The 22,517-nt window shown below is 37.2% G+C and overlaps 2 pseudogenes; both read left to right on the forward strand.

Moving 5' to 3' along the window:
- The first annotated feature begins 285 nt into the window (after positions 1–285).
- On the forward strand, positions 286–3,116 carry LOC132605942 (putative pentatricopeptide repeat-containing protein At1g12700, mitochondrial; annotated as a pseudogene).
- Positions 3,117–19,962: 16,846 nt separating this feature from the next.
- Positions 19,963–22,089, forward strand: LOC132605943 (putative pentatricopeptide repeat-containing protein At1g12700, mitochondrial; annotated as a pseudogene).
- Positions 22,090–22,517: the final 428 nt, after the last annotated feature.

Consider the following 22,517-nt stretch of genomic DNA (forward strand, 5'->3'; position numbering starts at 1 on the left):
TTCAGATTATGTTGAATGTTGAAATTTTTGCCTTGTCCGGCATAATTTGCGTAGCTGTTACGATACATATGCTGAAGTTAAATGTAAAATATGCCGAGCGAAATCTAAATTATGTCGCGCCAAAATGTTGAAGGCCAGATATTAAAAAATCATAAATTTGAGGGACAAAAATTAAAGACCACCCTAAAATAGGGACATTCGTGCGAATGTCCCTTATTTTTTAATAATTAAACTTATATAACTCAGGTGCACATTGCCCATTTAACCCAACCAAAAAGACCCGGTTATTATTCTACTTCGCTACTTTAGTTTAGTCTCATCTCAGCTAACAAAATTAGGGCACACAGAAATTCACTGAGAGAGATTTCTTAGCCATCGAAGATGAGGAGAGTTTTTCTGTGTTGCCCTCGCAATGGTATTGTTCCCTTCTTCTCTTTCTTTCATATTTCCCTTAATCCTTGTTCAACAAGACCTTATTCTTCATGCCATACTAATAAATCCATTTCAGTAAAGGCTAAACTTATCACTTTTGAGAAAGTTAAGTGTTTAGATGATGCTGCTACTCTCTTCCATCAAATGGTTACAATGAAGCATCTTCCTTCAGTTCCCGTCTTCTGTCAATTATTTAAGACTATGCTCAATATGAAGCATTACTCTGCTGTCATTTCTCTTTTCAGAGAATTAAAGAAATTGGGTATCCCAATTAATGGATTTATCTTGAATATCGTCATTAACAGTTACTGCCTGATGCATCGTGCTGATTGTGGGTTTTCAGTGTTACCCATTTACTTGAAGAATGGCATTCCATTTGATGTTGTCACTTTTACCACTCTAATTAGAGGAGATTCTTTGCTGAAAATAAGGTCAAAGAGGCAGTTGACTTGTTCAAAAAATTGGTGAGAGAGAAGATTTGTGAGCCTAATGAAGTCATGTATGCAACCGTCATGAATGGGCTCAGCAAAAGGGGCCATACTCAGAAAATTCCAAGTTTGCTCCGGTTAATGGAACAAGGAAACAGTAAGCCCGACATATTTAACTACAACATTGTTATAGATGCCCTTTGTAAAGATATAAACTTAGATGCTGCTATCAACCTTTTGAACGAGATGAAGCAGAAAGGTATTCCTCCGGACATAGTCACATATAGTTCATTAATTGACGGTTTGTGCAGGCTTGGTCAGTGGGAAAAGGTTAAGATTTTGTTCTCCGAGATGGTGAACCATAATATTTATCCAGATGTGTGCACCTTCAACATAGTGATAGACGGATTATGCAATGAAGGAAATGTTGAAGATGCCGAGGAAGTAATGAGACACATGACCGCTAAAGGTGTAGAGCCTGATATAATCACCTACAATGTGATAATGGATGGATATTGTTTGGGTGGTCAACTGGATAGAGCAAGGAGAATTTTTGATATCATGATTGATAAGAATATTGACCCTAACATTATTAGCTATAACATACTTATAAATGGATACGGTAAGGAAAAGCAAGTGGTTGAGGCCATGCAATTGTTCCATGAAATTTCTCAAAGGGGATCAAAGCCTAATATTATTACCTACAATACTATCTTGCAAGGTCTTTTTGGAGTTGGAAGAATTGGCGATGCAAGAAAAATTTATGCGGAGATGCTATCTGCAGGGCCCATACCTGATATATACACTCATGGCACTTTGCTCAATGGATATTTTAAGCATGGACTTGTTGAAGAAGCTATGTCGCTCTTTAATAAGTTGGAAAGAAAGATAGAATATACTGGCATTGAATTTTATAATGTTGTCATTAATGGATTGTGCAAAAATGGTAAACTCGACAAAGCTCATGCTATTTTTGAGAAGCTTCCTTTAATGGGATTGCTTCCGAATGCGAGAACATACAATACAATGATAAATGCATTTTGTCTTGGCGGGTTTTTGGATGAAGCTAAAGATATGCTTAGAAAAATGGAGGACAACGGTTGTTTGCCAGACTATGTCACATACAATGTTTTTGTGCGAGGATATCTAAGGTGTAGCAAAATTAGTGAAATGACAACTTTTATGAAGGAAATGACTGGTAGGGGCTTCTCATTTGATGCAGCTACAGTTGAGTTATTGGTAAACGTTGTAAAGGAGAATCCTTCTGTCCTTGACATGATACCAGAAAATAAAAAGTGAATAGTGGGCTATGGGATGAATTTCTACAATACAGTAGAGTAGATTTGGGCAATGGGGCCAGGATAAAATTTTGGATAGACTCTTGGTTTAGAAATGAAAGTCTTATGATCAGATTTCCGGCCCTGTTTAGATGTTCTCTGAATAAAGAGGGATACATTTCAGAATTCGTCTCAAGTTTAGGGCGGGAGATAGTTCTCAGGAGAAATCTGAATGATTGGGAAATAGATAGTTATTATCAGTTGCTTCAACTGTTAGAACCAGTGACAATTGATCAGAATAAAGAGGACAACTTGATTTGGGTCAGCAGCAAGGATAAAAGATTTTCAGTTAAAAGTTGCTACAGTTACTTCAACAGGTTGGCCATAGTGTACCAAAATGGTCTTGGAAGATGATTTGGAAGACTAAAGCTCCTATTAAGGCAGCCTGCTTTGGTTGGATAGCAGCAAAGGAAGCATGTCTAACTCTAAACAATTTACAAAGAAGGGGTTTTTCTTTATGCAATAGGTGTTATCTATGTGAAAAAGATCAAGAAATCGTGGAACATTTACTACTTCACTGTAGCTTTTCTAAACAATGTTGGGAGCTCTTTCTAAATATTGCAGGTGTTTCTTGGGTCATGGCCCAGATGATCACTTGCTTACTGGAAAGCTGGCAAAGCCAAAAGAGTCGCCAGAAATATGAAACGAATATGGAAGAAACGGTGCCCGTTTGAAGGGAAGAGAAGTGATATATCTGTAGTGAAGAACAAATGTTTTGCATAATTTATAGTTCTGGTGTAATAGTAGCACAATAGAGAATATGGATCAATACTTGGATTTCTTGTATCTGTTGGGTGGGAATACATAGATTTGTCTGTTGTGGATGCTTAGTCATGTACTGCTTTGTACCATTTTGTACTTTATTAATAAAACTTTACCTTATCCAAAAAAAAAAAAAAAATCCCTTGGTTTATTCATCTATACTATCCCTAAGGCACAATTTCCTTTTATCTCTGCAAAAGAAATGACATCCAGTGCAATATCTTCAGCTTTCTAGGCTGGCTTATTGAGGAGGTACATCACTTTGGATATGTTGATTGTTTTTCCACTCTTCTTTATCTTAGAAATCAGATCTACTGCATACTTTATATGATAAATAATGTGAGTTCCCTTATGTGTACACATTGTAAGCTATGGATATCATTTTCAGTGCACTTTAGTTATCTTCAATTAGTATCGTTTCTTATTGGGGACTTCTTTTATATTTCTAGAATCTTGGTTACATCAACCATAACTGGAGCACCAGAGCTGACAAGATCAACCCCATCTTTTCATCCCTGAACCATATAATATAAATAACTGTGATTTTCCTGAAATTCGATTAGAACTTGTTCGAAATTGATAGAGTATACTATAGGTGAACAGTCAACATCATATTCGAATTAGTTAAGAATGTATTTTTTAAGGTTTATATGATCCAAGATTACTGGATGCTTACAGGATTGGCATTTTCATAGAACAATAATATTGTCTTGTGTTCATTGGTCCTTCTGGAAATTGCCATTGCTATTCGAAATGGGTCGTACTTCATATTGTCATTTTCCACCAACTTAGAAGATGGAGGTAAGGGATTTTTTTTTTTTTAAGACGTAGAAATCTGTTTGCGATTTTCTACTGTAATTGTTTGTCTCTATATTTTAGATCATGGATTTTAACTTTTAAGTGTATACTCTACTTGTTAGTTTAAGAGTTTGAGGGAAAAGGGACTGTGTTATAATGCTGGCGACTTTAGTTAGTGAGATGGATGCAGACGCCGTTGAGCTATCCATGATCTCTCCATGTGTAGCTTCGTCGTAGTTGTCCATGGAATATTGAATCCTGTGGACACTATTAGATAGGAGTAACATACATCTAATTACTTCTCTGTTTAGTTTTTCAATGTGATCATGTTCTATCAGAAAATTTACCTCGTCTCTATAATCATTTGAATGTCAGCTGTGATTTTTTTCCACCTTCATTAATGTAATAAAGTATACTTGATTTGCATGAATTTCATAACCATATCTTTTTTGTTGCATTTTGTTCTTGGCCGTGTGAGCAGAAGCATTATAAAATAAGGCTGCTTATAAAATAAGGCTGATTTGGAACTGATAAATTACTGGTAGTCAGAAAAAATCCCATGTACGTGATAAGGGGGAAGCTATAATTAAAAAATGCTCCCAGGCACTTATTCCGAGAAAACTTTCTAGTGTCCATCCTCCGGTGATCCTTCTGATCATCGGAATCTTTCCTTTCTTTCTTTCTCTTATTACCCTTCTCAGAATCTACATTTCTAGATGGATAACACCATATATTTTTGCAGTAGGTTTCAAATCTTATGATGTTTCTAGATCCTTTGATGCAGCCAAGGTATGGTTCGACTGGACTGAAAGAGGCAAGGAATATATCAGAAGAGCAACATTCAACAAGACGACTCTGGATTGGATAACTCAAGTCATGATGGAAGCCTCAAAGACTAAAGGGAATTTAGTCAAGAGATGGAAGAGAAAAGATAGTTTTTCGGAAACTTTCTGCTCAAGGAACTTCAACAAATCCGGCAGGTATATCAGTATTGTTAGCTTACAAGGGAGAAGAAGATCAGTAATCATAGTTCCTGAACTGCCTTTCAATTTGAGGTGGAAAGACATAGCAAATAAGATGGCCAGATTCATTAATGCCCAGTCCTCTGTCAACTCAGCTTGTGCTCCCAGGTTTATCGAAGAAAATCTACCTTTTGCTGAGGCAATCAGAGGTATTAAATGGTCTGGCTGAAAGTTTAATGATTCTCATATCCAGGTGGATTCGAGACCGGTCAAGGAAAAGAACAAAGTAGTTAGCATTGATGAGGTAGCAAAGCACAATGAAGTCCTTAACAGAAGTTTCGTGTGTGTATTCAATGCTAGCAACTCTGAGTTTCCAACCCTGAAGGATATTAGAAGCTGGTCACAATCCCTTTGGAAACAAGCCCATGGGTTAAACATTTACGAAATGGGGAATCATTGTTTCCTCCTTGAATTTGCCTCCAAAGCAAATGCTGAACAAGTTATTAAAGGGTCTTGGTATTGGCGAAGATGCCCAGCAATAATGAATTGGTGGAACCTGACGTCAGGGGCAGTTCAATCTATTGCTAGGGCAAACTCTATTTGGGTAGGATTTGTAGGTTTTCCTTTACATCTCTGGTCGCTGAAGACGTTCAAAAAACTTGGTGATCATTGTGGTGGATGGATTGAAACTGAAGAGGAAACGCAGCTACGGAATCACCTCAAATGGGCTAGGGTCAAAATCAGGGGAGATGGTTGCAGTATTCCCAAGGAGGTGACAATAAAAAACGAAGGTCTGAACTTCACTATCCAGATCTGGGCTGAAATTCCGGTGGTTTACTCCATCGGAGAAGACAACAGTGAAAGAGGCGAATCCTCTTTTACCAATCAGATATCGAGGGTTTTGTCAGAGGAGACAGCTGTAGAGGAGATTTCAAATTCAAAAAGGAAGCACGTGAGTCCCCCGCGTGATTTTCCTCTGATGAACAAAATTTCAGGCCCAAAAATTTCTTTAGGCCAAAATCGTTTTGAGGCCTTTTCACAAATAGAGGAACCAGACAAGCAGGAGGGTTTATTTAATGAAACACGTGCTCTGTCACGTGAGACTCAAAATCCACAAACAATTAGGCCCCAATTTCATGTCGATCCAGTGCTGCTTGAACTGAAGACAACCGCTTCCAAATTTCTCAAATCTTTCTCGCAGTGGGAGGCGACAAAATTCACTTCTTCATCTTCTTCTATACCTTCCATAGTCGCACCACTCAAATCTTCACCCACCAACCAGAATTTTCCCTCAGTCCCCAAAATTGCCCAGACCCTCAATAACAAAAATCCATCACCACCTAATTCTTTTCCTGCCTTGCAATACCAAAGGGGGAACCATGATGAACAAAAAGATGATGATGATATGTCGATTATCCAAATAGATGACTCTCAACCTCTGTTGGCATTAGCAGAGGAGAATCTACAATTGGAGGAAGAAGGAGGTTTAACTATTGTGGATGTTATTCCGTTAAACTCAACCGATCAAGCAGTTCTCTCGGGTTCAGACCAAGGGATCCCTATTTGGATCAAACAACATATTATCGGAATGAGTGAGGAGTTTGGTGTTCATTTTCAGGGCTGCGAGAAAGCGGCACTGGAGTTGTTTATGAAAATTGATGGGAAGCGACAAGATGTGAATGAAAAGGCTGTTGCTATTGTTCCAGTGACTCCAAAAGTCAAGGTTCTAAAGAACTGAGGAATCTGGAACCGGACAGTAATTTTGTCAGTTTTGGTACAAGAAGTAGGGGGGGATGCTTTATTAACCAAATCAATGAAGGTTAACATAGTATCATGGAATGTGAGCGGCCTTAATGATCGCAGAAAGAGGCCGAAAATAAAAAATATGATGAGCAAATGGAGGGCAGGTGTGTACTGTCTTCAAGAATCCAAACTGGAAGGTGACATAAGGGATAATATTAAAGAGATATGGGCTAATAGGTGGGTGAAGTATGCACAACTAGAGGCTAGTGGAACTAGAGGGGGTATTATTATCCTTTGGGACATAGCATTTGGGAAGGAGAAATATGTGAGGTGGGTTCTTACTGTATCACCTGCAAATTTACTGGAAAATCACAGGAGTTCTGTTGGCATTTGTTAAGTGTTTATGCTCCTAATGGTAGAGTGGAAAGGGAAGAGGTGTGGTGGGAACTAGGGGCAGTCGGAAGCCTCTTTAATGGGCCTTGATTATCTGCGGAGATTTCAACACTGTGAGATTTCCATCTGAGATGAAGAATTGTACAAGATTCAATAAAGCAATGGAGGATCTATCTGAATTTATAGAGGACATGGAATTGGAGGACCTACCCCTGGTAGGTAGCAAGTTTTCATGGAAAAAAGGGGAAGGGTATGACATTGCAGCAAGGCTGGACAGATTCCTGATTTCAGAAGAATGGGAAGTGTCTTTCAGAAAAATCAAGCAATCAGTTCTAGAAAGAGTCACATTAGATCACAGTCCTTTGATACTGGAATGTGGCAACTGGGAGAGGATAAACTCTTACTTCAAATTTGAGAATTGGTGGCTACAGACAGAAAATTTTAAGGATAGAGTGAAAGCTTGGTGGGAAGCTGGGGTGTATGAAGGTAGGCCAGATTATATCCTCTCCTGCAAACTGAAAGCCTTGAAGGTGAAGTTAAAAGAATGGAGTAGAACTGTACAAGGTAATTTGGGGTTACAAAAACAAAACATCCTCAATCAATTGTCCGAATTGGATGTGATACAAGACCAAAGACTTCTGACTGATGATGAGGCCTACCTGAGGGCTGTCCTAACTGTGGAGTTTGAGGAGAATATCGAAAGGGAGGAAGTGGCCTGGAGACAAAGATCCAGGACTTTATGGCTCAAAGAAGGTGACAGGAATACCAAGTTTTTCCATAAAACTGCTAACTGTCACAAGAGGTATAACAACATTGATAGCCTGCTGATAAATGGGGCTATGGTAGATGAACCAGCAGAGATTAGTGAGGAGATCACTAGTTTCTATCAAAATCTATACTCTGAAACAGAAACATGGAGACCACGATTCAATCCCAGAGTACAATCTATGATCAATGATGTAGATAATATCTTGCTACAGAGACAGTTTGGAGAACAGGAAATTAAAGATTGTGTCTTTTCATGTGCAGGGGATAAAGCCCCTGGTCCAGATGGTTTCTCTATGGCCTTCTTTCCTCATTATTGGGATGTGGTAGGAGGGGATGTGGTAGCTGCGGTTCAAAATTTCCATGAGCAAGGCTATTTTGAAAAGAGTTTCAATGCCACCTTCATAGCATTGATCCCCAAGAAGGTGGGTGCCAAAGAACTGAAAGACTTTAGACCAATTAGCTTGATAGGTAGCTGTTACAAGATCATTTCTAAACTGCTAACTGACAGACTGAAGAAAGTGATGTCTAAATTGGTGGATGCACAACAAAATGGCTTTTATCAAAGGAAGACAGATAATGGATGCCATCTTGATAGCAAATGAATGTGTTGATTTGAGGAAGATTTCTAAGGTTCCTGGAATTTTGTGTAAGCTTGACATAGAAAAAGCATATGACCATTTAAACTGGGAATTCCTATGGAAGACTTTGGAGAAAATGGGGTTTGGCTGGAGATGGATCAACTGGATAAAATTTTGTACAAGTACTGTCAAGTTTTCAGTCTTGATCGATGGATCACCTTCTAGTTTCTTCTCCTCTGAAAGAGGTTTGAGACAAGGGGACCCTTTATCCCCTTTTCTATTTATTCTAGCAATGGGAGGACTTAGTGACATGTTGAGTACAGCTCAGTTCAACAACAGAATCAGGGGTTTCAAGACCAATGCTGGGGTGAATCAAGGAGTGAATATCTCATCTTCAATATGCTGATGACACTCTAAATCTTTTGTGATGCAGAAAGTTACCAATTGAAATACATGAGAGTTATTTTTATTCTCTTTGAAGCTATATCTGGACTTCACATAAACTGGGGGAAGAGCTTTGTGTGTCCAGTTAATGAGGTGCCAAATATTATTGAAACTTCCTACTACATACCTTGGCATGCCTCTGGGTGCTAAGAGTAAATCTAAGAATATCTGGAATACAGTGTTGGAGAAATGTGAAAAGAAACTAGTTAATTGGAAGAGCCAATACCTATCTCTGGGAGGTAGACTGACTCTTATTAAGAGCCCGTTTTGCTTAGCTTATAAGTTGCTGAAAACAGCTTATAAGTTGTATTCAGCTTTTTTGAGTGTTTGGCTGGCTAGCTTATAAGCCATTTTGTGCTTAAAATAAGCCCAAAAAAATAAGTTGGCCCATTTGGCTTAGCTTAAAAAAAGCAGCTTATAAGCCAAAAAAAAAATAAGTTGGGCTACGCTTATAAGCTGCCTTTTTTAAGCCCATCCAAACAGGCTCTAATAGTGTTCTTGATGCCATGCCAACCTAAATGATGTCTATATTTCCCATGCCAGTGAATGTCATTGAAAAGTTGGATACCATCAGAAGAAATTTCCTATGGCAAGGAAACAGTGAGACAAAAAAATTCATTTGGTGAAGTGGTTGACAGTCATAACCAGTAAGCAAGCAGGAGGAATGGGTATTAAGAACCTGAGGACACAAAGCCAAAGCCTTCTGTTGAAATGGCTATGGAGATTTGTTTCAAATGAACAGTCTTTGTGGAAACTGGTTGTCCTGTCAAGATATGGAATGGAAGGTCAATGGGTCACAAAGGAAGTGAAGAATCCTTATGGTGTTGGCTAGTGGAGAACCATCAGGAATCAGTGGCCTACAATGTGGAAAAATACCAGGATCAAAGTAGGCAATGGAGGGAAAACATCACTTTGGAATGATGTTTGGATTGGGCAACATTCCCTAAAACACATGTTTCCTGATATATATAACTTGAACCAGCAGAAGGGGGCAACAATTTTGGAAGCTAGGGACAACCAAGGGTGGAATCTCAGCTTCAGAAGACTACTCAATGATTGGGAAGTGGAGAGGTTGACAGATTTCTATAGCACCCTTGAACTTTCCAAGGATTTGTCTTCTAATGAAGATAGTCTAGTCTAGCTGAAGGAGAAGAAAGGGTCTTTGAGCCCGTTTGGATTGGCTTATAAGTTGGCTTATAAGCTGTTTTCAGCTTTTTTGAGTGTTTGGCTGGCCAGCTTAAAGTCATTTTATGCTTAAAATAAGCTCAAAAAAATAATTGGACCCATTTGACTTAGTTTATCTAAAGCAGCTTATAAGCTGAAAACAGCTTATAAGCCAAAAAAAATAAGTTGGACTACCCCAACTTATTTTTTTCAGCTTATAAGCTGCAAACAGCTTTAAGCTGTAAGCCAATCCAAACGGGCTCTTTTTCTGTCAAATCTGCTTATAAGTGCTTACAAGATATAAGGCCTCAGTCTGGGTTTTGGCCTTGGAAGATGATATGGAAAGTGAAGATTTCACAAAAGGTGGCTTGTTTTTCTTGGTTAGTGGCTAGACAAGCTGTCCTAACTCAGGACAAAGTGATGAAAGCAGGACTTCAGCTTTGTTCCATATGTTTTTTTTGTGAAACTGAAGCAGAGACAATAAACCATCTCTTTTTACATTGTAAAGTGACACAACAACTTTGGCAAATATTCATCAATTTGAGGGGAATCAGGTGGACTATGCCAAGGAGTACGTTGGATGTTCTAGCTTGCTGGAATAGAGATGGGAATATGTCAGGACACAGGGAGAGATGGAAGATTGTCCCAGCTTGCATTTGGTGGACAATTTGGTAGGAGAGAAACCAGAGATGTTTTAAAGACAAGAGCATCTCCTTTCAGAAATTGAAAATGAATTGTCTAGTGTTTTTCTATTTTTGGTGTATTCATGACCTTCCTCAAGCAGTGTTGTGAAAGGCGAGCGCCTTCTCGCCAAGGGCGAGAGGTAGGCCTGTGCACGAGTCGGTTCGGTTCGGTTTTGGCCATCATCGAGTTGAAATTTCAAATTTCGACTTTATAAAATTCTCACCCAAACTCGATCCATTCTATGTTCAATTCGATTTGTTTTTTATTATTTTGGTTCGGTTACACAAATCGATTTGTTCGGTTTATTCGAAATTTAAACAAGTAACTATTTCATTTCAGTTTTAGGGTAAACATAACAAAAATAGTGAGATCCTAAATTTGCAAGCATACAAATCCGCCAACACCACATTACATATACCAAATTAGTCATATTAGTCACTAGTGGCATATAAATTCGGTTTGTTCGGATCGGTTCGGTTGATAATTGAAGCCAACCGTATCCGAACTATTAAACCGTAATATTTTACAATTGCATTTGTAAATCGATATCGAATTGTATCATCCAAATTGAATTATCCGAATTATTTCAAATCGGTTTGGAAATTCGGATTGAACCGATTTGTGCACAGGCCTAGCGAGAGGCGTGGCTCTAACGCCTTTTAGGGCTGTGGCGAGGTCACCTTCAAAAGGCGCGCCAAAGGCGCTAATGGCGCCGAGGCGAGGCGCCAGTGAAGGCAAGGCGACAGTGGGTTTTTTTAAAAAAGAAGCAATTAAAAGAAGTTAAAGACTTAAATGAAACTTACTATCAAAAGAAAAACAGCGGCTAGGGTTTTTTTTGCCTCCTCCTCTCTTCTCCTTCAAGCTTTTCAGGTACGCTCTCTCTTTCTCCTCCTTCTTCTTTCTTCCTCCTCTGTTTTCGACTTCTGCTTCTTCTTCAGTTCTTCTTTTTTTCCGGCGACTCCTCTATTTCCGGCGACTTCTGCATTTTTTTTCCTTCTTGTACTCTCTTCTTCTTTTTCTGTACGCGTCCCTGTTTTTTCTCCTCTGTTTTTTTCTTTTTCTATTTTCTCCTCTTTTTCCTATTGAAGATCTTGAATTTGAATAGACTTTTAGTATTGCACTATTGCTTGAATTTTAGTATTGCTTGTCTTATCACTTATGAATTATTGAGTCATTCAAGTTCTAGACTTTTAGTATCTACTATCTACTTTTAATTTTTGAACTGAAATATTTGCTAATATGGTTTGAGTATTTACATATGCAATTAAATATTTTAATTTTTTGGTATTTATTGGCGCCGCACTTCAAAAAGGCGAGGCCTCGCCCCTCGCCTCGCCTTAAGGCGAGGCAGGCCCTTGTCGCCTTTTGTCGCCGCCCGCCGTCCAAAACACTGTCCTCAAGAGGTTGAGGACATTGTCACTGTTTTAGATTGTCTGTGAAGGTCCTAGGTGGTAGGTTTTGCCTTTGTAACCACTACTTGTAAGTATTACTGAAGTACACCTTTGGTGTAGCTTTGTCTATAATAGAATGTTAACTGTTTCAAAAAAAAAAATTAAAAAAAAATTTACTGGTATTCAGTGGCAATGTCATGATTCCTTGAGTTTCTGTATTATCTTTTTTACAAGACTCTGTATTTGTACCCGCAAGGGTGGCTCAGTTGGTTGAGCATGGGACTTAATGGAGGTCTCAGGTTCGAAACCCCCTGCCTACGACAGCAGGGGATTTGTGTTCTGGGTCGAGCTCGTCGCACGGGGCTTGCCTAGTGCGGGTTATCTCTCCTGTGTGGTTTGCGGGCTATTGCACAGGAGCGGGGTTTACCTTGTGCGCACCCCAAAGGCAGCGACTGCAGTTTCCCTCGTCATCAAAAAGACTATATTTGTGCTCTGGGAAATATATACACGGACAATTGTCAGGCATTTGCAAGATGATTTATTAGATCTCTACAGAAATAGTTGATCATAGTTAGATGCAAATATACTTCCAAATGATTTTTGTACCTCTCTTTCTTTTTTCCTCCTCCTTCCTCGCTCTCTCTCTTTCTCAGTGATTATCTCAGGAAAATCATTAATGACAACAAAGTTAAAAGCCTATTCTCTTTATAAAAAGAATATACAACAACAACAAACGCAGTGTGATCTCACAAGTGGAGTCTGGAGATGGTAGGATGTACGCAGACCTTACCCACCTTTGTAAGGTAGAGAGGTTGTTTCCAGTAGACCCTCGACTCATAAGAAAAGTACTTGCCGCAAGAATGTAAAAAAAGAGACAACAAAATAGCAAGATACAAAACAAATGTGACAACAAATAGTAATACACATCAAGGAATAAGAAATTACGTGAGATTACCTCTAAAAGGAAAAGAGGAGAGGAGGAGACTCGCCCCCTCTCTCCCCAAACAGAAGGCGACAACACTTAGCTACCTAACCTTCTACCCTAATCCTCGACCTTAACATCTTCCTATCTAAGGTCATGCCCTCAGTTAGCTGAAGTTGTGCCATGTCTTGTCTAATCACCTCCCCCAGTTCTTTTTCGGCCTACCTCTACCTCTCCTAACTCCTGCTACAGCCAACCTCTCGCACCTCCTTACTGGCGCATCCTCTCACCTCTTTTTCACATGTCCGAGCCACCTCAGCCTCACTTCCCTCATCTTGTCTGCAACTGATGCCACTCCCACCTTGTCCCGTATAACTTCGTTCCTAATCACTGAAATTTACTTCTTTTCTAAAGCTAGTATCTTTTCTAAAGCTATTCTACTAGCTGGATCTGCAGTTAAACTGCAAACTTAGTTTATTGATGTCAAATTTGTAGAACAAGCTCATCATGGTTACACCAGAAACTGAAGTTCTGAAAGTGATGCAACTGATGACAGGTGCTATTTTTCTGCTTCATTTCTCAAAGTTCTATCCCCTTTTCTTTGTTTGCTTCCACTCGAGAAGCTAAGCAAAAGTACTTTCTGACATGATAAAAGTAATTTGTACTTTTGTTTTTTAATGACAAGGGAACCCGCAGCCGCTACCCTTCGGGTGCGCACAGGGTAAATCCCGCTTCTGTGCAATAGCACGCAAACCACACAGAAGAGATACCCGCACTAGGCAAGCTCCGTGCGATGAGCTCGACCCAGAAGGAAAATCCCGTGCTTTTTATAGGGGATTATGACAGAGAGGTAAACTTAAAAAGTAATGTGCAGTAACATGATGTGCTTTGTGTCAAAAGCGATTCTAGTAGCTAAATCTGTAGTTAGACTTGCGAGACATTTTGTGACATGATGTCAAATTTGTATATATCTGGGTTTACAAAACAAGCTCATTGCGGCCCAACAAGAAACTATAGTTCTGAAAGATATGCAGCTGATAGCATGTCCTATTTTCTGCTTCATTTCTGAGGCCTCTAGCCTTTTTTCAGTGTATTTGCTTCAAACTATAGTTCTGAAAGATTAGCTTAAATACGTTGCAACTTTGGTTGGGACGCGGTGTTTTTGAAGGTTTAGATGTGGGAGTCCACCTAGTCCTTGAAGAAGTCCTCCAGATAATTTTGAGAAAATTGTGCTAGATGAGCAGATGATGTCTTGGTTGAATTTCACGCTCCATGGTAATTTAAAGTGTCTCACAGCAAGCCCAGTCACTTGATTTTGGAATTGATCAGTAAGTTCTATTTAGCTGGTCCTGGTGCTAATGGTGCAATTCACCGGAATAGTGTGGTCCAAACTAGAGAATCAATATTTGACTTAACGATATACTGCAGATGAACCAAATTGTCCAGGGCATCTTTAATGGTACGAAAATAAATGTATTGTTCTTCTATTTTATAGCCATAGATTTTGAGTAGCAGTTTTCAGTAATTGTCTTAAAGAATTGCATTATAGTTACCAAGTGGCATAGAAACTACCATTACTTGTTAGTATATGTGTTATTATTAAGGATAGTAGCTTTATGACTGGGGTGGACAGGTGAACACGCTTACAGTCTTGCTCATTTGGCTAAAGTTTTTCATCATACTTTCATCGTTCTTTGGAGTTGATCGAAGTCTGTCAAAAGCTTGGTATTTCACAAATATTTCATTATTTTTGGATCTTTTAGAGTGTTTTTGTAACTAGTATTTCCTTTTTGCAACTTCTTGATCAACCATGAAAATGATTCATCATATAATTTAATTGTTGGCCACGCCTTCTTCATCTTTTCTTTTATGTTTTTTCATTCTTTTTCCCATCTTAGTCATTGTAGATTTACTAGTCCTATGCAGTATGAAGACCCCCTTCTCCCATTTTAAACTTTCACAATATTTTTTGCAAAATTAACTGTGTTCTTATGACTTGCTGCATCTATTCTTCAATGGGTTTATCGATTCAGCTTCGTCAATTCTCTCAATTTTCTTATCCTGTTGAAGGCTTATTAATCGTTTTTCCCAATAGGTTGAGTTTACCTATTATCTGCAAGAACCAGAAATACTCAGAGGATGGGATCAGAAAGAAGCTGCTAACTTACCTGGAAAATGAAATGCTGCATTGGATTAAGTTACTAATTATGTATTTATCACCTCTTGGTTACTAATTTGTGCTTAGACTACATGATTACCAAGTTTCCAGCAAAAAAGGTGAACATATTTCAATATCCTTTTGTGGGTGTGTGATAGTAACTAGAGAATAGAGAATACAAGAACTAGAATAAGAAACTGCGATTTATTGGTAATAGATCGTGCAAGAATCTTAAACACAATTACACCAATAAAGATGTCCGTATGGAGAGGACAAGACTCCAGAATATAGTAGTTTTAAATCTGAAATTTCATATCCAACTAACTAGTCCTAATTACATATTTATAGATAATACAATAGGATAAGATTAACATCAGATAACTATAAACTAGGAATAGTAAACTGCTGGAGCAGTTCCAGGAAGCAGTTGGTCCAAGTGTACACTAAAAACTGCAGAAGTCACACTTCATCAAGACTCTATAATTCTTTATCTATATGTCGATATTTTCTCCTAGAGTAAGTCTTGAGAAGTGGGTCTGTATCTGTGTGACTATATTTCTTATTCTCATAGCAATAGAATGCAAGAACAAGAACCTACATTTTTTTCTGCAAGGAGAAGTGTACACTTTAACCAAGAATTTTCTAAAAGTAAAATAAGGATTTAAGACTTATAGGCCCATCCTTCAATACGTCAGGTACAACTATTAGGCTAAGCCAACCTGAAGACACTCTTAATATCGTGTCGTGTTGTAAGCTTAGATCAATACTGCACAGGTTTCCCCAAGAAAGCTTCAAACATATAGCTTCGTTTTTTTATCAACTTTCAATCACATATAGTAGCAACACATCATCACCATGTATATGTTGGGGCGGACTTAGGTAGAGGGAAGTGCGTTTAACTGCTCCCTTTTGTTGAAAATTACACTTCCCTTGACGTGAGGAATATTATAGTGGATTGGTAAAAGGGGTTCAAAAATTGACTTCTTCTCTAGCCAAATCAAAGCTCCGACGGGAAATTCTTAGTGAAGAAGACATATCAAGCCATTAAAACAAATGAATTTTAATAAGAAAGGCTTGCTAGTAAGGTTTGGAGTTAAATAATGTGAGTAAACACTTCCAATCAATATCTCATAAGAGAAACTAAACTCATGAAAGAAAATTTAACATTGTTTGGCGAGAGATGATCACCAGAAAATATGAACGTCTTATAATTGTGATGTATAAAAAGAGGATAATTGTGCTAAGTTATTGATCATCCAGCTTGGTTTTTGCTGATGATCAACTGTTTTTTTGTAGAGGGAACTTGATCTCTGTGCTTAGGTTGTTTGCTTACTTCCATAAGTTTTTCAGTGCCTCAGGACTTCAGGCCTATTTGAGAAGTCCTCCATTTATTTTGGAGGAGTTAATGCAGGTATCAGATTATTGAGTTGTTGGGTATGACCAAAGGTATGCTTCCCTTTAGGTACTTAGGTGTCTCTAAGTACCAAAAGAATCCTTGGTGCAATGTCGATCTTTACTTGACAGAATGCTGCGTAGGTCACCTCTTGGACAGCTAAAATGCTGTCATATGCTGGCAGAGTGCAATTTTTGAAGAGTGCGCTATTCTCTATTCAAACTTATCGGTCTCAAATATTCCTCCTACCTAAGAAAGTGGAGGAGCAAATTGTGAGGATTTATAGAATCTTTTTAATGAACAGGTAATGTGAGATTGTCCAGAAAAAGCTTTAGTAGCTTGGGAAAGATTACGTTTAACAGTAAGTGCAGGTGGTTTGAACTTACTTAACATTGAGCTTTGGAATAAGGCTGCCTTGTGCAAACTACTTTGGAATCTTTTTATAAGAAAGATAAGTTGTGGATGAGGTGGGTGCATCTCTACTACATAAAAGATGGGATAATGTGTGGTACCATGGTGGATAATCAAAAAGGTGTTGAAAGCTGCAACTTATATGGAAGTTGTTGGGTTGAATGTTACTGAAGAACTGAAGACTAAAGAGTTCTCAGTCAGGAAAATGTACTTGAAACCCATGGGGTCATTGCCTAAGGCGAACTGGAGGAAGTTAATATGTAGTAATCCTGCCCCTTCTAAATGGGTGTTTATAGTCTATCTGGTAGCCAATGGCAATCTGTATACAAAAAAAAGACTAATCAAATGGGGCTTAGCCGTTGATCCTATATTGCCAATTGTGTAGTGGTGTTGATGAAATTAAGGACCATCTATTTTTCACATATCCTGTAGCATCTGAAGTTTGGTGCAAACTGTTAAGATGGCAAGGTATTAGTAGGCAAAGCTGGGATGGTCGGTTGAATGCTCATGGATGGAAGCATACTACAAAGAGCCATTTGTGTCCTGTATCGCATGATCATGGCTGGGTGCATTTTATAAGATATGATAAGAGAGGAATCAAGCTGATTTCCAAGGGAAAAGAGGACCTGTTGCTGCAATAGTTAGGAGTGTGATTCAAGATGTATATTTCAGAGCATGTACTAGATCAAAACTAACTAGTGTCCTTTCATCTATTATAATTTGTATTCTAGCTAGTTACAAGTTGTGTTTAATGTGTAGGGAAGCTGATAAGGGTGCTGGGACTATGTCCAGCAGTCCTGGTTTCTTTTTTTTTTTTTTTTTTCTTTTCTTTTTTTGAGCTGTAATTATCCGACTTTGTAATAAAATTCCTAAGTACCAGGAAAAAAAAAAAAAAAAGAGGATAACTACAGTAACCTTCTATAATATAATTCAGTAGCAGATGCATTCCTTGTCTTAGAATCACACAACCCATCACAAGTATTACTTTTAATAATATTTTTATTACACAACGACATTAAGTGTCTAGTCTAGCATTATAAAACATGAAGAATATCTTCTACTAAATATATTAAAATAGAGTGACCGGAAACAGGCTAAATTACTAATTGAAATATCCTATGAACTAAGTAGACGTTTGGCCATAGAAACAAAAAGCAAGTTCACTTTATTTGGAATTTTTGAAATTGGAGTCGGAGTGGAGTTGTGTTTGGTTATAGTTTTTGTAAATAATATTTGGTTGTTTGAATGTATTTTTTCTAAAATATATGAAATATGATTTATACCCTCAATTTCTAAAAACTAGCAAAACTGCCCAAAACAATTAATAAACATAACCAGTTGGTTGAATCAAATAAGCGATTACACAATTACGTCAAAACAATTGATATATTAGTGAAAACAACTTTCAGCAAAATGAAACTTCAAATTCAGATACTACAATCCCTTCCCTGACCTGTCAACCCCCCACCCGACCAAAAAAAAAAAAAAAGAACCAAAGCTCCTTTGAAGAAGAGGGAATGACAAAAACTTACACGCACCGGGTGTTTACACCCATCTCAGTTAAGTTAACCATAGATAATAAACTAAGCTAGATTCTTTTTTTAACAAAGAAAAAATTAAAAAAGAAAGCAAACTTAATAACGGAACATCACAACAGTCTTTGTTAATACACATTTCTTGTTACCAAAATCTTATTTGCTGGCAAATTTCTGGTTATTGCAAATATCTAGACCAACGTCCTGTTTTTTCATTATCAAAATCTTTTTTTGTTATTGCAGATTTCTGGTTATTGTATCATCTATCACATCCATAGTCTTAACTAAGTGATGTTGATTAAGATATTGGAGGTGAATAGAAGTATAATAAATGAATATGATGATGAGTTTGTAAAACTAACTAATCTAAGAATGGACTGATATTTTCATGATCATACTGCTAATGAAAAATAAAAATAGTTATAGCCTTTGAGATGTGGTTAATTACCGGCATAAAAGTACTAAGAAATTACAGTCAATCTACTTATTGTTTGGAAGATAATCGAAATAGCATGAGAATATTTTATATTATTAATTAAGATCATCTGTAAAATAATTGGTTAACTATGGTTAAATATTAATATTTATAATTAAATAATATGACAAGTGTCATTCATTTACTTGTTGAGTGTAAACACCCGGTGCAGATAAGTTTTTATTGGAAGAAAATAAATTCTTTTATCAACAAATGCAATAAATTACCAGTAATCTATCGCCATTCATAAGGTTTGAGCACATTTGTTGAATGTGTGAAGCTAGAAAAAGTGACACTGTTATGCGGATTATCCCCACCTTGCACTTGTACCCATACAAAACCTAACAAGAACTAAAACAAATAGTTGTAAACACTACCAATACTAGAATAAACGGGGTTAAATTTATAAAAATAAAAACTTTACGGTAAATTTGAAAAAAAATTCTCTAAAAAATAGAATTGCTCAAAGAAGGCGACTCATAGTCCCTTTTCGAGTATTATTTTCGCTGTGGATGATCCAATCGAAGGGTCAAAAACAGAAAGTGAAAATAGTGAAAACAAAGTTTTGGTTGCTTTTCAAATTCCTAATAGTTGTATTTGGAATTTTCATGACCGAACACTAGTTTAAAAAAAAAAATCCAGAAAAAAATGAATAATTTCCAATGGCCAAGGGTCCTTAAATATTAGATGAAATTTAAGGAGGAGAATAAGAGCCCGTTTGGATTGGCTTATAAGTTGCTTATAAGCTGTTTTCAGCTTTTTTGAATGTTTGGCTGGCCAGCTTAAAGTCATTTTGTGCTTAAAATAAGCTCAAAACAATAATTGGACCCATTTGACTTAGCTTATCTAAAGCAGCTTATAAGCCAAAAAAAATAAGTTAGACTACCAAATTTATTCTTTTTAGCTTATAAGTTGTTTACAGCTTATAGACATAAGCCCATCCAAACAGGCTCTAAATATTTTTATTAAAAGTTTAATCATATCTTTAATTAAAAAAGAGAATAAACATTTTTGTAAAAATATATCTTTGAGAACCCTTGTACAGAAAATGACAACAAATAATTTAATAATAAGAGATTTTCTCATTTCGAGCATGTAAGCTATTCAAAAAAATTACTATAAGTGTATTTATAATAAAAACCTGTTTTTTCATTTTAATTTGCTTTTCTATTGTTCCCCTTCAAATAGGACTTGGGGAGTATTAGTAAAGTTGGGAGAGACACTCATCAGTCATCGAAACAAGTTTTCTGCAAAATTAGGGCACAGAGATATTCGTTAGCCTTTCGTTGAAGATGAACAAAATTTCTCTAAGTCATTTTGGATGATGGTGTAAGTCTCTTCCATCAAATGGTTAGAATGAAGCCTCTTCCTTCTGTTCCCGTCTTCCGTAAATTATTTAAGACTATACTAAATATGAAGCATTACCCTTCTGTTGTTTCTCTTTTTCGAGAAATACAGAAATTTGATATCCCTATTAATGATTTCATCTTGAATATCGTGATTAACAGTTATTGCCTGATGCATCGTACTGACTGTGCATTTTCGGTGTTACCCATTTACTTGAAGAATGGCATTCCGTTTGATGTTGTCACCTTTAACACTCTTATAAGGGGAATCTTTGCTGAAAATAAGGTCAAAGATGCCGTTGAATTGTTCAAAAAATTGGTGAGAGAGAAGATATGTGAGCCCGACGAAGTCATGTATGCAATTGTCATGAATGGGCTCAGCAAAAGGGGCCATACTCAAAGAACTTTTAGTTTGCTCCGGTTAATGGAACAAGGGAACACTAAGCCCGACATAAAGCACTACAGCATAGTTATAGATGCGCTTTGCAAAGATGGAAACTTAGATGCTGCTATGAATCTTTTGAACGAGATTAAGCAGAAAGGCATTCGTCCAGACATAATCACATATAATTCTTTAATTGATGGTTTGTGTAAGTTTGGCCAGTGGGATAAGGTTAGGCCTTTGTTCTATGAGATGGTGAACCTTAATATTTATCCCAATGTGCACACCTTCACCATGGTGATAGATGGACTATGCAAAGAAGGAAAAGTCAAAGATGCCGAGGAAGTAATGAGACACATGATCGAAAAAGGTATAGAGCCTAATGTGTTCACCTACAGTGCTGTAATGGATGGATATTGTTTGCGTGGTCAACTGGATAGAGCTAGGAGAGTTTTTAATTTCATGATAGATAAGTCCATTGAGCCCAACAATTTTACCTATAACATACTAATAAATGGATACTGTAAGGAAAAAAAAGTGGATGAGGCCATGAAATTGTTCGGTGAAATTTCTCATAGGGGATCGAAGCCTGATATTATTACCTACAATACTCTCTTGAAAGGTCTGTTTGAAGTTGGAAGAATTAGCAATGCAAAAAAGTTCTTTGATGATATGCTATCTACGAGGCCAGTGCCTAATTTGTACACTCATTGCACTTTGCTCAATGGTTATTTTAAGTATGGACTTGTTGAAGAAGCTATGTCGCTCTTTAATAAGTTAGAAGGAAAGATAGAGTATACTAGTATTGAATTTTACAATGTTGTCATTAATGGATTGTCCAATAATGGTAAACTTGACAAAGCTCATGCTATTTTTGAGAAGCTTTCTCTAATTGGATTGCTTCCGAATGCAAGAACATACAATTCAATTATAAATGGATTTTGTCTAGAAGGGTTGTTAGATGAAGCTAATGATAAAAAAGAAAAATGGAGGAAAACGGTTATTTTCCAAATGATGTCACTTACAATGTTATTGTGCGAGGATTTCTGAGGTGCAGCAAAATTAGTGAAATGGCAACTTTCGTGAAAGAAATGGCCGGAAGGGGCTTCTCATTTAATGCAACTACAGCTGAGTTACTGGTAAACGTTATAAGGGAGAACCCTTCCGTCCTTGACATGATACCAGAGCTTCACACGGAAAATAAGAAGTAAATGTTTCTTTCGCTTGGTTTATTCGGCTATGATACAATTTCCTTTCATCCCTGCATGAGACATGGCATCCAATGCAATTGCAGAAGTTGAAAAAATGGCAATTAGAACATCGTTTGAGATTTCCAGGCAGGCCTACGGAGGAGGTGAATCACTTTTGATATTTTGATTGTTTTTCCACTCTTATTTATCTTGGATATCGTATGTCATTGCACTCTTAATATGAGTAATAATGTGTGTTCCCTTATGTCTACATGTTATAAGTCTAGGAATATGATCTTTTGTTATTTAGTTATCTCATGTACTAAGGAATATGATTTTCTGTGTTATTTAGTTGTCCTCAATCCTCATGTAATATCATTTTCTATCATTTTATGCCGGTAACTTAGAAAATGTTATGGAAACAATCTTTCTGACAAGTTCAACCCATTCTTTTGTCCCTCGTCCCCTAAAGTATGAATATTTGTGATCTTCCTGAAATTGAAACAGAACATGTTCAAAACTGATAGGATATACTATATCTGGATGGTCAACACAATATTCGAATTATTTTAGAATATATTTCTAGAGGTTTATGTATGATCCGACAGTACTGGATGCTTTATTGGGAATTTGCATTTTTCATTTCAATATAATTGTCAAAGATAACTTCATTGTCCCTTTGACTAATTTTCGTTAGAATTCAGAGACGGTTTGCTCCATATCGCCATTTCCAACTAACTTAGAAGATGGAGGGAGCGGATTCTTTTGAAACCTGTTTGCAAGTCTCTACTGTAATTGTTTGTTTCTAATTTTAGAATATG

This window comes from Lycium barbarum, chromosome 8, assembly GCF_019175385.1.
Source record: "Lycium barbarum isolate Lr01 chromosome 8, ASM1917538v2, whole genome shotgun sequence".
Taxonomy (NCBI): Eukaryota; Viridiplantae; Streptophyta; class Magnoliopsida; order Solanales; family Solanaceae; genus Lycium; species Lycium barbarum.